This window comes from Melospiza melodia, chromosome 3 (genome assembly GCF_035770615.1).
Source record: "Melospiza melodia melodia isolate bMelMel2 chromosome 3, bMelMel2.pri, whole genome shotgun sequence".
Classification (NCBI taxonomy): domain Eukaryota; kingdom Metazoa; phylum Chordata; class Aves; order Passeriformes; family Passerellidae; genus Melospiza; species Melospiza melodia.
In genome coordinates, this window is record NC_086196.1 from 103,208,380 (window position 1) to 103,223,797 (window position 15,418).

At 49.9% G+C, this 15,418-nt stretch overlaps 1 protein-coding gene across 6 annotated transcripts in view; it reads left to right on the forward strand.

The window, feature by feature from the left end:
* Positions 1–15,418, forward strand: part of SLC8A1 (solute carrier family 8 member A1) — a 123,691-nt gene that overhangs the window by 5,888 nt on the left and 102,385 nt on the right. For 5 of the 6 annotated variants that reach the window (XM_063152384.1, XM_063152387.1, XM_063152388.1 and 2 more), the window contains exon 2: positions 9,871–9,973. The gene's annotated coding sequence lies outside the window, so the exon portion shown is untranslated. Of the gene's footprint in view, positions 1–9,870; positions 9,974–12,268; positions 12,346–15,418 lie in introns of those variants that run through there. The other variant, XM_063152385.1, reaches the window with a different exon arrangement.

Genomic DNA, 15,418 nt, shown 5'->3' on the forward strand with positions numbered 1-15,418 from the left:
CTGCCAACTATTATTTAAAGATGAACTCACAGATCTAGAACATTGCTACTTGAAGCAGGGCTCTGAAAGCATCCGCCAGGAAAAACACCCAGTTCGGGAGCAAGACAGATGTTGGGGATTGCCCTCTCTTTATCTGGATAAGCAGGTCCCCACTTTTATTGAGTGGCCACAACAGTGATGTTTACTGCTGCTCTGTTGCCTGCTGTGACATCTTTCAGATGTAAGCCACATGCACAGGGCAGAAGCTCTGTCCTGACCAAGGAAATAATTTTAACTTCCAGCATTTACTTCCTATGCATGTTTTTCCAAGTCGCTGATGAACCAATTATTTGTGGAATCCTAGTATGTTTTCCAAATCTCCTTGGTAGCCTTAATTCATGAGAAAAATACTGCAAAAAGAGAGACATGCAGCTGTGAGAGGTGTCCTCACTTCACTCTCTGGCTACATCACTCAAAGGTTTAACCCAACAAGGTCCAGCACCACAGTGTCCTTGTGTTCCTTGTGTTCTATCCTGGGCTTAGCCCACAGCACTGCTTGGAAAACAAACACATTAAAAAGTTTCTCTTGTCACTAGGGGTGTTCCCCAGGCCTCAGTATCAGGACGAGTCCTGTTTATTTATTTAGGAAGTGGTGGAATCACCATTCCTGAAGGTATTGAAAAGATGTGTAGATGTGGCAGCTGGGGGACATGGTTGAGTGGTGGACTTTGGTGTGTTAGGTTAACAACTGGACTCATGATCCTAGAGGCCTTTTCAACCTAAAACATTCTGTGATCCTACTTTTTTAGCCACTGGTTGAAGAAAAGAGATGCTCCACAAAGCATCTTTCTTGATAACTGAGAGATTTGCCTTTTGGCTTGAGTTGATGTGATCCAAAGTGAAGTTTTGAGAGCAAGAGTAACTGACACTTAGAGTTTTTTAGAGCCTTGCTGATAACCTCACCCTTCCCCTGAAGTGTGACATGTGTCCAAATTAATCTTGACAAAAGAGTTAATCTTGAAGGTTCTCTGCTGTGGGTGTGTACAAGGACCATGGAGATGTGTGTGGGGATCATGTGAAGGAGAATGGTATGTGTGGGATGTGAACCTTTCGTTGTCAGAGAAGAGAAATCTTCATACTGCTTGCCACTGAAAATCTGCTTAGTGGGCAATGGTTTGTCTGTTAAGTTGTCAATCACCAGTTAGGAGTCAGGACAAATAATGACTATTTTAGAAAAATTACTCAGACCTTTTTTAGATGCTTAAAACCTCCAAAATAAATCACCAAAGACCCACCTGAGGATCCATAATTTGGTGAGAGTCATTGCATTTTTAGAGGCCAGGACAAGTCTGTCTATTTGTGCACCATCTTCATGTGTACCTGGAAAGGGCCTTAAGGTGTTAAAATGCCTGAAGATGTACCTCTACAATAATGAACTAAAAAAGTATTCAGCCTCTTACCCTTAATTTCAATGTTCTTACCTTAAAACTAACCAGGCAGACTATTTTGAGCATGCCTTGAGGCACAGACCTAGAAGATTGCTGCAAAACAAGACAAGTTTGTAGGCATTACAAGCTGTGCCACTACCATTGTTTTCTAGATATTTTCTGTCCCAGTTGATAAGAACATGCCAAATTTTAACATACTTCTCTTTGAAACACATTCTGCTTATCTTGAAACATGCCTTGATGTACGCAGCTTACCGAAAATCACACAGCAAGACAAGCTTGAAGGCTCTAACCTTAATAAAGTTGATGTTTCTCCAGCACAGACTCCCTGCCTTCATCCTGAGTTGTAACTTCATTTCTTGCCTTTGGCGTGGATGTCATTTGACGCATGTCCCTTCCTTTGTGGCAGTGTCTCATGCAGACACTGCACTTCAGCAGGGTCTTGGGCACACAAAGCCATCTGCAGGGAAGGCCTGTGCTGAGTCAGGCTCTCTGAGGAGCTGGGGGTGTGCTGGATGTGGCAGATGTTGGTGACCTGGCTGACTTCAGGTTCAGCCTCACACCTACGCTGCCATGGTGGTTTTGTACAGGAAGTATTTATGGATTATAATGTAAAGTTTTTGTGCAGTTGACAATCTGTTTGAACTACTAAGAAGTTGTATATGCTTTTGTGAAAAATACACGTTAAAGATGGAAGAAACCTGTGAATTTTTTCCTTTTTTTTCTGGTTGGTAAAGAAGTAACGTGGCTGGCCCAGACCTTGTTTTGGTTAGGTTAGGCTGAGCAGCCCCTGCTGTGAGCACTTGCTGGGTTTTTCTTATTAGTTCCTGAGTAAAGGGAGAGGAGAAGTTGTCAGCTTCTTTCTTTAGTGTGTTACTGCTGAGTCTTAGTTTAGTTACTAAGATCTTTGTTACTTTTCTTTAGTTGTAACTTTGATCTGTAAGGTATTGAGCCCAGCTAGGGTTAAGTGACTATTTGTAAGCCCTGGGTGAGACATTAACTTAAATGCTTCAATCTTCTTTTGAGTGGGAGAAAATAATAAAATCTAGACATGTGGAAGAACAACATACTGAAGTCAGTAAAGAAGAAGTCAAGTCCCAGATAAGAAGGATGAAGAAATGCCTTTAGTTTTAAGGTAAAATCCTCTTGTAAAAACAGGACGAAAGACTCTTTTTCCTTACAATGCATGAAGGTATAAGGAAATAAAAGTGTTCAAATTATAGATATCAAACAAAGGCCTCCATGCTAAAGTAAGCCAATATTAAACTAAGTGTAATCCTATGAGAAGTTTGAACAAAGAAAGAGAGAGGAGTAATGAATGTCCTGTAACCCCAAGAAAGAGAAGATCTCTGTTCCTAAAGATGAAAATTATTTTAGAGATAGATAATGAGAAGTTTTACCTTTAAACCCTAAAACAATACCCCATAAGTTGGCATAACCCATAAATACAGCTGTAAGAAAAGCTTACAGAAAATGGGAGGGATTTCATGATTACAAATCTACCTGGGCAGCTGCTATTCATGAAAATTAATAGCCACAAAAGAACTGTTTTCTTGTGGAGAAGTCTCCATAACATTAACAAAAAAGACTTCTCTCCCTAAGCAAACTGAAGAAAGACTATTCTAAAAGTACTAAAGTATCTGAAACTTTAGGCATCCTTTCTTTACATTGTCATTAGGAAAGAAAAAGTTGTGAGGAGAAGTGCCCTAAAAGTTTTGTTCTAATTCTTATGACTCTTTCTCTTAGTTACTACTAATAAATTTTTCTTTATACCCTTTTAAAGTTTTAAACCTACTTTACCTTTCTCCCAATCCTATTCCACAATAAGAAACAAGTAAGTACATTCCAATGAGCACAATAGCAACTGGCCAACACCAAACCCACCACAGTTGCTCATTTGTCACGTTGCCATAGTTCAGCACACAGCTGACCAAAGGCCCCAGATCAGTCTGGCTGTGTCATTTCCTTTACCTCACACTTTGGTTTTGCCTCTTTTTTTCTTCCTGGGTTCTGCTTCTTTGTCCAGTCCCTCTCCCCCAGACAAGCCAGTGATTAAGCTGGTGCCCTGCCTTTGTTATCAGCAATGTTTCTCTTTCCATTTTTCCTGCTGCTGTCTAGTCAGTGCAGCCACTGATCAGACATAGTCAGCTGCATGTGCATCACCCCTCTTCTTACAATCTGCAGGTCCTGGTAGCTTCTCATATCTTTATTTCATGTTGTTAGACAGCCATAAATCAGGCTTAACAAAAGATATTATTTTCATAGAATCATAAAATCACAGCATGGTTTGGGTTAGAAGGGAGTTGAAAGATCATCAACCAGTTCCAACCCCCCTGCTATGGGTAGGGACACCTTCCACAACACCAGTTGGCTCAGAGCCCCATCCAACATGGCCAGGAACACTTCCAAGGATGGAGCATCCACAGCTTCTCTGGGCAACATGTTCCAGTGCCTCACCACCCTCACAGTAAAGGATTTCTTGTTAGCATCTAATCTAAATCTCTTGTCTTTTAGTTTAAAACAACCAGCATTGTTCTATCACTATCTGCCTGGGCAAAAAAATGGCTCTCTCATGAGCATATTGGCATGTGAATCACTCTCTCTCTTCTGTACACTTTTAAAATTAATAGTGTTGCTGTTACCATTCGTTTTCTTATCTCTCTGCTGTTTCCAGTAAATTGTTCTCATCTCAGCCCATGATCTTTGCCATTTGAGTTGGAAGGGGGAGTGGGAGCAGCACGTGGCTTTAGTGGAGTATTAAACTGTGGGATACCATTACTAAACCACAATAGCCTGGACAAACCTTGACAGGACAAAACACCAGTGGATACACCATGGGCTCCAGAGCAGAGTCAGCTCTCTTCCCTGGTGTCCTGTGAGCTAAGTGACTCATCCCTCCAGGAAATTGGCTGCCATGCTGCAATGAAGGTTGGTCTGCTCCCAGATTGGGTGAAATTGGATAGTTTTGCCACCTAGACTTTGCTATGTTCTCCCAGCATGGACTAATTTCCAAAGTTCTGACTCTTCAACGACACCAAATTTTTGTCCCAAGCCTAAAGGCACATCTTCTTTCCTTTCAGCCTAATCACAACCTTGGTGTTCTCTTTGTGATGTGCTCACTGTCTTCTGATTGTTCATCTCTCAAATTTTTCTGCTGAAATGATGTTGAGAACTAGGTCACCTACACCTGATCTGAGGTTTGCTCATCCTGATCTTAAAACTTTTCAGTGATAAAAGACACACTACTCCCCCTATACACACAGCCCATCTGCCCACACCATTCCTCTCATGGCTATGGAAAGTTTTTCCTTGTGCCAAACTTCAGTGTCCCTGCCATATAGTTTAACCCCCTGACTTCTTATCACATCCACAGGAGGAATGGAAAGCATCCACTCTTTCAGATGTGCAAGGATATATGTCTCCTCTTGACTTGTCAGTTTGCATTCCTGCAATGTTTCCTCTTGAATCATGTCTTCGAGACCTCTCACCCTTCTTATTTCTTATGCAGCTGTTTTCTGCTTCCCTGATGCCACTGGCCACATAAATACAGCTGTGAACTCTGGAATCCACTGGTGACAAATGAAATCCAGGTACTGCTAGCAGCCCTGGCACAATGAACAAAACACCACGCTGGTATCTTGAGGTGCGGGGGCAGAAGGGTTCTGAGTGACTGAGGTGCACATGGAAGGGAGCTGAGTGAAAAAGGAAAGCATGGATTCCCATCAGGCCTGTAAGACACTGCCCTACCAAGCACACCAGCAAAAGCCTCAGAACCAAAACAGATCTCAGAGAAGCTGGGTACAGCTTCCCCTAAGAGCAGAAGATTTCCTTAAGGGACTTGGGGATTTCTAACCATGAGGCAAGTGGCAAAGAAGCATCTTCAATCATTTTAAAGCATCATCACAATCCACAAAGACATGATAAAAGCATTCAGCTCAGGGCAGCTTTTAAACAGGCCATGTTTGAAGTTTCAAGGGGGAAACAGCACACGAGAGAATGGAAATTTGAAAGGAGAATCCAGTCTTACAAAGGGTGCAGTTTCATATCTCCAAAGTGTCCAGCAAAACCCCCAACCCCATAACCACTAAGCAATCAGGAAGTTACGTGTGGTTTTTTTTCTTGTTTCTTGTTTCATTTTCCTTTTTTTTTCTTTTTTTGTAAATTCTATTTACATGCAAGGCTTCAATTCCTACATTTAGGGCATGCAGCAGTGATTTCTGCTCAGTACTGCCTGAGCAGGCAGCATAGAGAGGATGAGCATTTTTGGTTCATCCATCTTCAGACAAAACCAGAAGAACTGGAGCAGACTGTGCCCAAACAGCAAAATCTGTGCATGCACCAGTGTGAGTCCCTGGCCAACAGACTGAACTGTGGGGAAGGAAACTGGGAAGAGAACCCAGCTGCTGTCTCAGCTGTCCCAGGGGGAAAGTCAACCAGGAGCAAGGACACAGGATTTCTGCAAGGTGCCTTGGGAAGGCCAAGGAGCACAGAAATTCCAACCACATGGGTCCTTGTGGCTAAAACTGACTGATAACAGCAGACAACATGTCCCTCTGTCCCCAGGACTCGAGGACTCATCTCTGGCAGAGCTCTTCTGTGCTGGAGGGACACCTGCCAGGCAAGGCCACTTGGAGGTGAAACAAAGCAGAGCTTGGTAAAGGCAAAGCAGCAAGGAAGGAGTCAGGGAACATTTCTGACCACCCTCAAAGCACCAAGAAGTCAGGGGACATTTCTGACCACCCTCAAGGACAGCAGATCAGAGATCAAAGCCCACTACAGAGAATAAAATTTCCCTTCAGGAGAAATCATTGCACAGCCTCTCACCTAATGGGCCTGGCTTTTGCAAGGTGTTCCTCCAGCCCTCTTGATCTAGAAGACATAAATAAAATATCAATACAGTGCTTTGTGCAGCTCAGGCCAGCCACATCTCACTTTTAACAAAAAAGGCCATTTTCCCTGGAATACCCAGCCTTGCTGAAGGCTGGCAAACAGATGATACAGAGGAGGCCAAATTACTTTCACAACCAGGAGCCACAGCCAGAACCATGCTCTACATCTGATTTGCCTTGTGCTCCCACTGGTAACTATGGGAACCCTGCTCATGGATCAAAGGAGGAATAGGGCCAGAGCTGCTGGGGAAGCCTCGCAATCCCCAGTTTGCAGGACGCAGCTCCCAGACGATGCCACGTGGTAATTGAACTTCTGTTTTTCTGGAAATCCCAGCTCCTGGAGTCATGTGATTACTATTTCAACACTCTTATGGTTTTTTAAACTTGCTTATGGTTGCCAAGTAAATTGGAAAGCACCAAACTCGAGGGCTCAAGAGCAGAAGACAAATCCAGAGAACATGTTATTTGTTACTTTATAATTCTGTACTTATGGGGGATATTTTTTTTCAACTAAAATTTTTCCAGGCCTTGGGATGGTGGTGAAGAGGGCTGGAGTGTCAGCTGGAGACTGCTAATGCCTATCTGATGGCAGTGCTACCCCAGAGCTGGCACACTGCACATCCTTGGCCCTTTGCAGGGAAGCAGCAGAGTCACTGGGCTGTGGCTTTCACTGGGAAACAAATTTCAGTCAACCTTGCATCTGCATTTTGAGTCCCTGCGGTCTGAAGGCTTGAACAGCAAAACAAAACTTCATTGGTGTCATGGTTCTGCTAGGGAAAGATGCTAAGGGACGGCCAGTTCAGCAGGGGACATCTGGCCCCTCATTTTCCAGTGATTCAGTGGCTCCAGTTTGGAGCTGGTTTTTGCCTGAGAAGTGGGAGTGAGATGCTGGTGTTAGCATGCACTGCTGCTGAGACAACTGACAGCTGCCAAGAGGCTTTTTTGTTTCCACCCCTTTGAGAAGAGTGAGGAGACAGTTTGCACCTTGTACATCTCTCTCAATAAGCCCAGCTGCTGAAGTCATTCTGTGCACATATTGAAGTTTTCCTGTACATTCCTGGTGACCAGAAAACCAGTTTTTTCCACAAAGAAAAGTACGACTGTGAAGCAGAATTTGAAGAGAAGAACAAGCATCTTGTTTTTCAGCTTAGATGTTTGCAAAATATGTGCAACTCTCCCCATTTCCAAGCTTCCTAAATTCAAGTCCAGCCCCTCTAACTACTCCTTTCAGTCCCCATGCAGCAGGTGGTTTCCAGTGCAATTGTACTTTTGTGTCTGTTACACATAAGCAGGGCTCTGCAAAATTTGGCCAGTCAATGCTTCTTCCAGGAAAGCTCTCTCCCAAGCTGTTAAATGCTATGCTCTGGATTTATTGTTTAAACATGCATAAAACACAGCACAGAGCAAATATCTGGGGGGAAGCTCTAAAGGGGCACAAGCTTGGTTTCTCCATTTACCTCTGGAGACTCTCAAAGCAGGGGAGGGACAGCAAATCACACACTGCCCATTTTTCACAGGTGTGCCCAAACATTCCATCAAAGCCTGCCTCCTCCCCAGGGTGCAGTCTGTACTCTCATCTTTCCAGGGCAGGAGACACCTTTCACATCCAAGCCCCCTGGCTGGCTGATGGACAACGGTGGTTCAATCAGACCTCCACGGGACCATCAGGGCTCAGACTGCACCAGGTGCTTGGAAACAGCTACAGAGGCACTATCTAGAGAGCTCAAAGAGAAATATATTGATGTCCAGCACACAAAATTGCCCTTCCTACTCACTGTTGTGTCCCACTCCATCTGCCACATTTCTAAAGGCCTGATTTATCCTCCCAACAGCAAAGGCTGGTTTGAAGGTGTCAGTGAAAGGAAGTGCTCAAATTGCTGGAAAGGATGTTTCTAAGCATCTTTTTTAGAAACACCATTCTCCAGGGATCTCCAGGTCTCTGCCAAGAACATGCATTGGAGAGCCAGAGAATGTTCAGGGAGCGCATGCTCAAGCCTGCTGCAGCAAGGAGCAAAGGCAGATGGATGGCAAGCAGAGGTGACAACCCATCTGCTTCTGCAGGACCTCTCTGGCACCTCCTGAGGGACTCGAGGAAAACCATGGCCAGAGATAACCAGCCAAAGCAGGCTCACTGGTTATCCCAGCATCATCTGAGACCAAAGCATTCCACTGAGGAGATGCTCCAAAGAGGGACAAGAAAGGGTGGTAGGACAGCTCCTCGGAGATGAACATGCTTTGGCTGGGCTGAGCATTGTCCTGACCTCTTGTCTCTGACAGGGAATACAAGGCAGAATTTTTTCAAGCAAAAAGTGCCTGAGGCTTTGTGTCCCCCTCCCCTAAACTGTGCAGCAGTTCAGATGTCTTTTTTCACAAGGCACAGCACAGAGAATTGGCCTGCACTGTTCTGTCCTGTGCTCAGGGCTCCACAGCCCACTAACCCCATTCTTTGCCAGGAGGAATTGCCTTTGTGCTCTGCACATGCAGACAATACCCAGAAACCTCCTCCAGCAACTGCAGAGGGATGCAGGCTGCTGTCGGGGAGAGCTGTGGGTGGGCATGAATGAATGAGGGAATGAATGAGCCGCTCCCTACTACTGGCATGAGAATTCCATTATTTGGAGAGGAGGAACCTGTGCTGTAAGCAGGGCTGCAGTGGCAGGCGCTCTCTTGCATGGCTGCGGTGGCAGGTGCTATCTTGCAACCATGGCTGCAGTGGCAGGCGCTCTCTTGCATGGCTGCGGTGGCAGGTGCTATCTTGCAACCATGGCTGCAGTGGCAGGCGCTCTCCTGCATGGCTGCAGTGGCAGGTGCTCTCCTGTATGGCTGCAAGCATGGCTGCAGTGGCAGCTGCTCTCTTGCATGGCTGCAGTGGCAGGTGCTCTCCTGCACGGCTGCAAGGAGTGACAGGCAGGTAGAGGTGGCTGGAGCAAGCAGCTGCCTCTCCCAGCCCAGAGCAGGCTGCAGTCTGGAGTGCTGAAGCACGGATGCGCCCCCACGGTGACAGAACTTGCTGTGTCAGGACATGAGCAGTCCTGTTGGGTTTTTGCCTGGAGCACCAGGCAGAGAGCAGGAGGGTTTGCTCAGCTCGCCCAGCAGATCTCACAGCCCATGCAGTGCTTCATTCTGTCACAGCCACCACTCCAGCTAGCTTGGCTGAGAAAGAGCAGGGTGCAGCATGGCCACTGCACTGGGGAGCAGTGCTGGAACACAGCACCTGGACTCACTGTCTCTCCCACTCCCTGACTTCCACTCTTTCCTTCAGAGCCCATCTCCATCTTTCTCTTGGAGACTGTAGGAAATTAAGGTCTAAATGTGCCTGGAAAGGGGTGTGTGAGGGACCAGGGAGTGGGGCACATCTTCTCCAAGCCTCCCAGCCTCATGTTCTTCCTAACCAGTCACTTTTGAAGCAGCCAGATCAAAGCTGCTCCATGTTCAGATGGGATAGTGCTGCTTTGCCTTTTCTGTCCCAGTGCCATTAGGGCTGGGTGGGTACAAAGGGCTCCTGGACTGATGAGCATCACCACCAACACTGACCAACTCTTTGTTTCCTCCAGCTCCCCTGGAATGTCACAAAAATCCTTCAGCTGAAGCAGCCTTTCTGTGGGGCTCAGCAGGAGGCACTGGAGACAGGAGCACCACTGCAAGCTGCAGAGAGAGGTGAGTTTGGAGGAGAGCCTGGCTCTTCAGAGAGCAGCTCACCAGTGCATGCCATCAGCACGGCCCTGGTGATCCAGAGGAGCTGGGTACTGCATTCACTGAGAGAGCTGGGAAGTAGGTCAGCAACATTACTGAGGCAATTAGGGAGTTTTAGGGAGAACTCCATGACTAAAATTTGAGTTCCACTGCTTACCGGTGCAGTGATTGGATTTCAGTGTGCAGGGTGAAATGCACCAGCAGGGACTGTGTTTGCTGCACCCATGCCAATTTCTGCTGTTCACATTATCCTTTTGCCATGCCAGCTTGGGCAGTGCCTTGCATCCTGCAGCCCCTGCCACACCAAATGCCACTGATCCACATCCACTGCCCTGCTCAGCTCCTGAGCCCAGCACAGCACTGGGCATGCTGCACATTTAGCCGGGCTCATTTTATATCAATGGCCCTGCTGGAAGAATTGAATACCATCAAAGTACCACACATGGCCGGATGCAAACTTATCCCTCCTCTAAAGAGTTTTAAATCAAAAGAGGTGAGGCAGAAAATCAGAGTTAGCTATTGGATACAAAATCCTGGTTTTTTCTAAACCAAATTCCTATATGGAAATGACTTTCATTCCATATACAGGCAATCTCACCTCTTAGAGTGAGACCAAAACTAAATAACACCCATAACTGCTGCAACACTAATTATAAGTAACTGGTTTGTTGGTTGGCCAGCTCATCACAAAGTGCTTTACAAAGGAGTTTTGTGACAGTGTCCATGTCCTACCCCTCATGTTGAACAGAGAAATTTAGTTTTCCAACTCTGCTGAAAGACACAGTGGTGCAAAAATCTTTAAAAAAAATTTTTTTTTTGAAAGCAAGAAATAAAAGCACAAATGAAATTGACAGGTAAAATTCTGGGTTGCTATGTGAGAGGGTGCAGGAGCTAGAACAATGTCTCTGCTTGCCCACAGTTCTTGTTGCACCTGGGGATCTGGGCACAGAGGGTTCATCAAGGTCGCTGGGAACTTGCACACCAGTGTGTGAGCTATTCGCTCTGGTCCTATTTTAAGTTCCCAAAGTCACAGAGTTTTGCCTGGAGGGTGGGACAATGGGTTCATCTGCTCCTTGCTGGAGCCAGCGAAGGGTGGAGGAGTCATTCAGGCATGGTGAAAGGGGAATTGCCCACAGGAAGGACACGTTGGTCAGCCTGAGGTGCAGCAAGTCCTGCTGTGCCAGGCTGCTGCCTTCCTGCAGGAGCCTCCTGTGGGGACAGGGGACTCTGTGGGCTCAGGGGCTGAGCCAGCTGCCATGAGGGTCCCAGCTGACCCATATGCTCCTTGCCTGTCACCCCACGTCCCCTGCTGACCCTGGCCAGGCTCTGAGGATGTGAGAGGGGGGTGAACGTCAACCCAGGGCCCCTTGGGATGCTCCTGACCTCCTGCCTCCCCACAGCTGCCACGGGCAACACTGTGGGGCACGGGGACAGACACGGCAAGGCATTCCTTGTACACACACAGACACACAGACACACATGGACACGCATGGACACACAGACACACAGACACACACACAGACACAGACACAGACACACACACACACACACACAAAGAGACACACACATACAGACACGGACACACAGACACACGCAGGCACACACACACACGGACACACGGACACACGGACAGAGACACAGAGACACACACAGACACACACACAGACACACACACACACGTTTCCCTTCTCTCCATCCTCCCCAGGGCTCTCTCCCTCCTGAGGGGAGCAGATGGGTTCAGGATGGCCCTGGCAGGCTGCAGGTCGGCCGGAGGATGCGGGCAGGAGATGACCGACCAGGGTGGGGTGGGCTATGCTGGAGGCAGGCAGGGCATGGATGGGGACTGTCCCGGGCAGCACGGGTAGGGCTAGGGGCAGGCGGGCAGGGCTGGGGACTGCCCCCAGCAGGGAGGGCAGGGCTGCTGGGGGTGGGTCCGCAACCAGCCCTGCCTTTCAAAGTCCCTCGATCCGAGGAGGAATTCGGGAAATAGTTCCAGCAGCGGGAGGACGAGGAGGAGCGCTGGAGCTGCTGCCCGGGAGCGGCAGGGCCGGGGCCGAGGGATGCGGAGGGAGGGGAGGCTGCCTGCGGGGCGGGCCGGCTGAGCGCATCCCCGGGCGCGCCCGGCCGTGTGTGTGCGCGCGCGCTCCCTCCATCCATCCCTCCATCCCTCCCTTCCTTCCTCCCTCCCTTCTCCCTCCCTTCTCCCTCCCTCCCTCCCTCCCTCTCTCTCTCTCTGCCTCCCGCCCGCCGCCGCAGCCGCGCACGGGGGCTCCGCCGCCCGCCCCGCCGCGATGCCCCGCCGCTGCTGAGCCGCCGCCCGCTCCGCTGCCCGCCAGGTAGGACCGAGCGAGAGAGCGGCCGGCCCCCGCCCCGACCCTGCCCAGCCCCACGCTGCTGCCCAGGCGCGATCCCAGCGCCGGCGGGGGCTGCCGGGGGGCGGCACGGGGCACCGGGGCCGTGCGGGAGCGATGGGGAGGCGGGGGTGGGATGCTGGCACTCGGCACACGCACACACCGGGAACGCTCCCTGCAACCCCGCCGCGGCAGCTCCGGGCGGGCGGAGGGGCTCGCCGCCCTCCCCCGGCGGCCAATCGCGACATGTCGCGACGGGAGGCGCGGCTGCGGCGGGGGTCGGTTCTCCTTTAGCCCGGGAGCCGGGCATCGCCGGGCATCGCCGGGCATCGCCGGGCAGGTGGGGTCGGGCAGGGCTGAGCTGATCCCGTTCCCGGGGGGCTCGGGGCGCATCCCCGTGCGCGGCGGGGCGCGGTGCCTCCGCCTGGCGGGGCTGTGCGTGCCGCCGGGCACTGCTCTGCCTGCCTCGAAACGCTGCCCGAGGGGAGTGCTCGGCGGCACCTGCAGCCACGCCGAAATTCCCCTTTTCCTCTCGAGCAGCGTGCGGTGTTAAGGGCTGGCATTAAGCAGCGCTCATCACGTAGGCTTTGTCTAGGTGGAAGCATGGCTGGGGCTCCTCCGTCATCTTGAGTTTAATTCTTTATTCACAGCCTTGTTGCTTCCCTCCCCGCCGAGCCGTGCAAAACAACTCCACACTCTGCTCTGTCTCCAAGGCGAGAGCAAACTGCCAAAATGTTGCAGAAATGCAGCAAGCACTAGGGAGGACTGGAGTCTGAAAATGAAAGCTGTAGTAAAATCACAAGGTCACGGGTGTGAGGGTGCGAGCGTGTGCTCTCAGGGCTCCTTTTCGCCTGCGCTTTGCGGGAACCTGTTCATTCCTCCAGTCCCAGATGTTGCAAATCCGCAAGTCAGGCAATTGAAATGAAGGCTGAGAGGGGCTGGGGTTCTCTGTGTGCTCCCCTGGCACCTGCCTGGGAATTCACGTGCTGTTTGTCGCCATCGCAAAGGGAAGGGGTGTGCTTTTGTTTAGAAAAGGGAAGCTGGGACACTTGCGTATTGATGTGATGGTGGCATCCAGGAAAAAATGAGCTGTGACATATGGCTTTGGTTGGGGACGTGGCTATCATCAAAGAAAGGCATTTGTGGTCCTTATGGAGTGTCTATCAGCTGTTTCTTTCTCCCCTTTTCCTTTTGATCAGTTCTGCAATAGCAGCTTTGCCCTTTGTCCAGCGCAGACATTAAGGCCAAACAGGGAAATAATGTGACATTTGTAGGAGCGTCACCTGCCAGCCAAGCCATGAGCCCCACCACCAGCTCCCAGGAAAGCTGTCTGGCTCCTCTCACACCCCCACCAGCTCACCTCACCAGCTGACATGGACAATTCCTAAGTCAGTGCTGAGGAGCCACATGGGTCAAAGCTTCCTCTCTACCAGGCTTTGCATTCCAGATGCCTGAGGACATTGGACACGCTCTCTGTGTCTCTGTGTCCAGCACCCCTGAGTGTCAGCAGCAGCACAGTTCTAACCTGATGAAACTTCGCTTGCTTCTCCTTCCCTCACTTTCTGTAAGGTTTTTGTAATCTACTGGCTGTGAATAGCTCCTGAAACTTAAATGTTCACTGTCCTGTGCCTGCCCAGGCTGCGCCTGGTCTTCTCACCTGGCACTACTGCACATGACATGGCACAACTTTGGTTTTTGTCCTCGCTCTTGGGAGTCTCTACAGCAAGTCTCTAAATCATGCTGTGTAGGCAGAGCCACTTCTCTGCCTTTTGTAGTGTCCTGATACACTCAGGGCGCTCAGGGTTGTGATTTTCAGGTGTTACATCTGGGACAGAATTTGGGTTTTTGCTGTGGCTTTGAGGGGACACAGTCCTGATTGCTCACTGGGGAAAAAGAAGCCCCTGTTCTCCAGCATCCCAATGAAAGATCCTGTAAAAAAGCCCAGTGCCCTGCAAGATAGAAGCATCGCTGGGCAATCAACCAACAGGTTGGTCACAGACAGCACAAGTGACAGTGTGACTGGCACGGGGAACAACCTGGAAATCTGTCCAAGCTCAGAGTGCTGGGATCTGCTCCCAGCTCCTGGCCATCAGCGCACACAGCTGTGCAAATCCTGGCTGTACCTGGGGCTGCTGCAGGCTGCTGTGCTCTGGCATCCACCGTGGGCTGAGCTCCTGGCTGGGCTTTCCCTTGCCAAGGGTGTGAGTGGGATCTCTCCAGCTGCTTTCAGGAACCTTGGAGGAACTTGGCTTTTGCTGTTATCTCTATCCCTCTGGTGATTTCAACTGAAATTGGAAAGAGGGGAGAGCCATGTGAACAGACAGACAGACATGGAAACTGTGATTTCATGTGCCTGGCTTCCTAAGGAAACCTGGCTACAAATAGAAGTGAGATTTGGTGCTGCAAAGAGCTCCTGAGGAGACAGAGAAGGCGGGGAAGTCTGAGGAGAAGGAAGCAGTGGCTAACCTCCTGTGTGAGGTAGGTAAAGCAGGGCTGGCACACACCTGGGCTGAGAATCCCCTGCCTGAGGTCTGGGGGTCTGAAAGCTGTCCCTCTGCTCGGCACTAGCATCCAGCTCCCTCTAGAGTCAGCCGTGCCAGAGCTGTGCCTCTGCGGGGAGGTGCTCCCACCCTTCCCCAGGCAGGAGCAGCCACACAGATGGATGGAGCGTGCCAGGGTGAGCCCCAGCCCAGCCCTGCCTGCCCAGCTCCCGCCTGGCACCGTGCCTGAATTGCTCAGGTCAACAACCTGCATCTCCATAGGTCTTGCCCCACAGCCATCCCCATGGACATCTCCATCTCTTCATCCCTGGATGTTCACAGGGAGCTGGGGATGGGGATTTATCTCCTCTCCCTGGAAGCTCTCTGTTCCTGCCCAGGGGAGCATCCCGCTGCACAGAAGACCCAGACACAGCTACAAACCCAGTGCAAAAACAGTCCCAGAGGGAAGAGAGGACACAGGCATAGGGAAAAGCAATAGGCCTGTTAATTTCTCCCTTCTGGCCTCTTTGGGGCGCCTCTGGGCAGATACTTCCTCCCCAGGCTGCCCAAGAGACTCA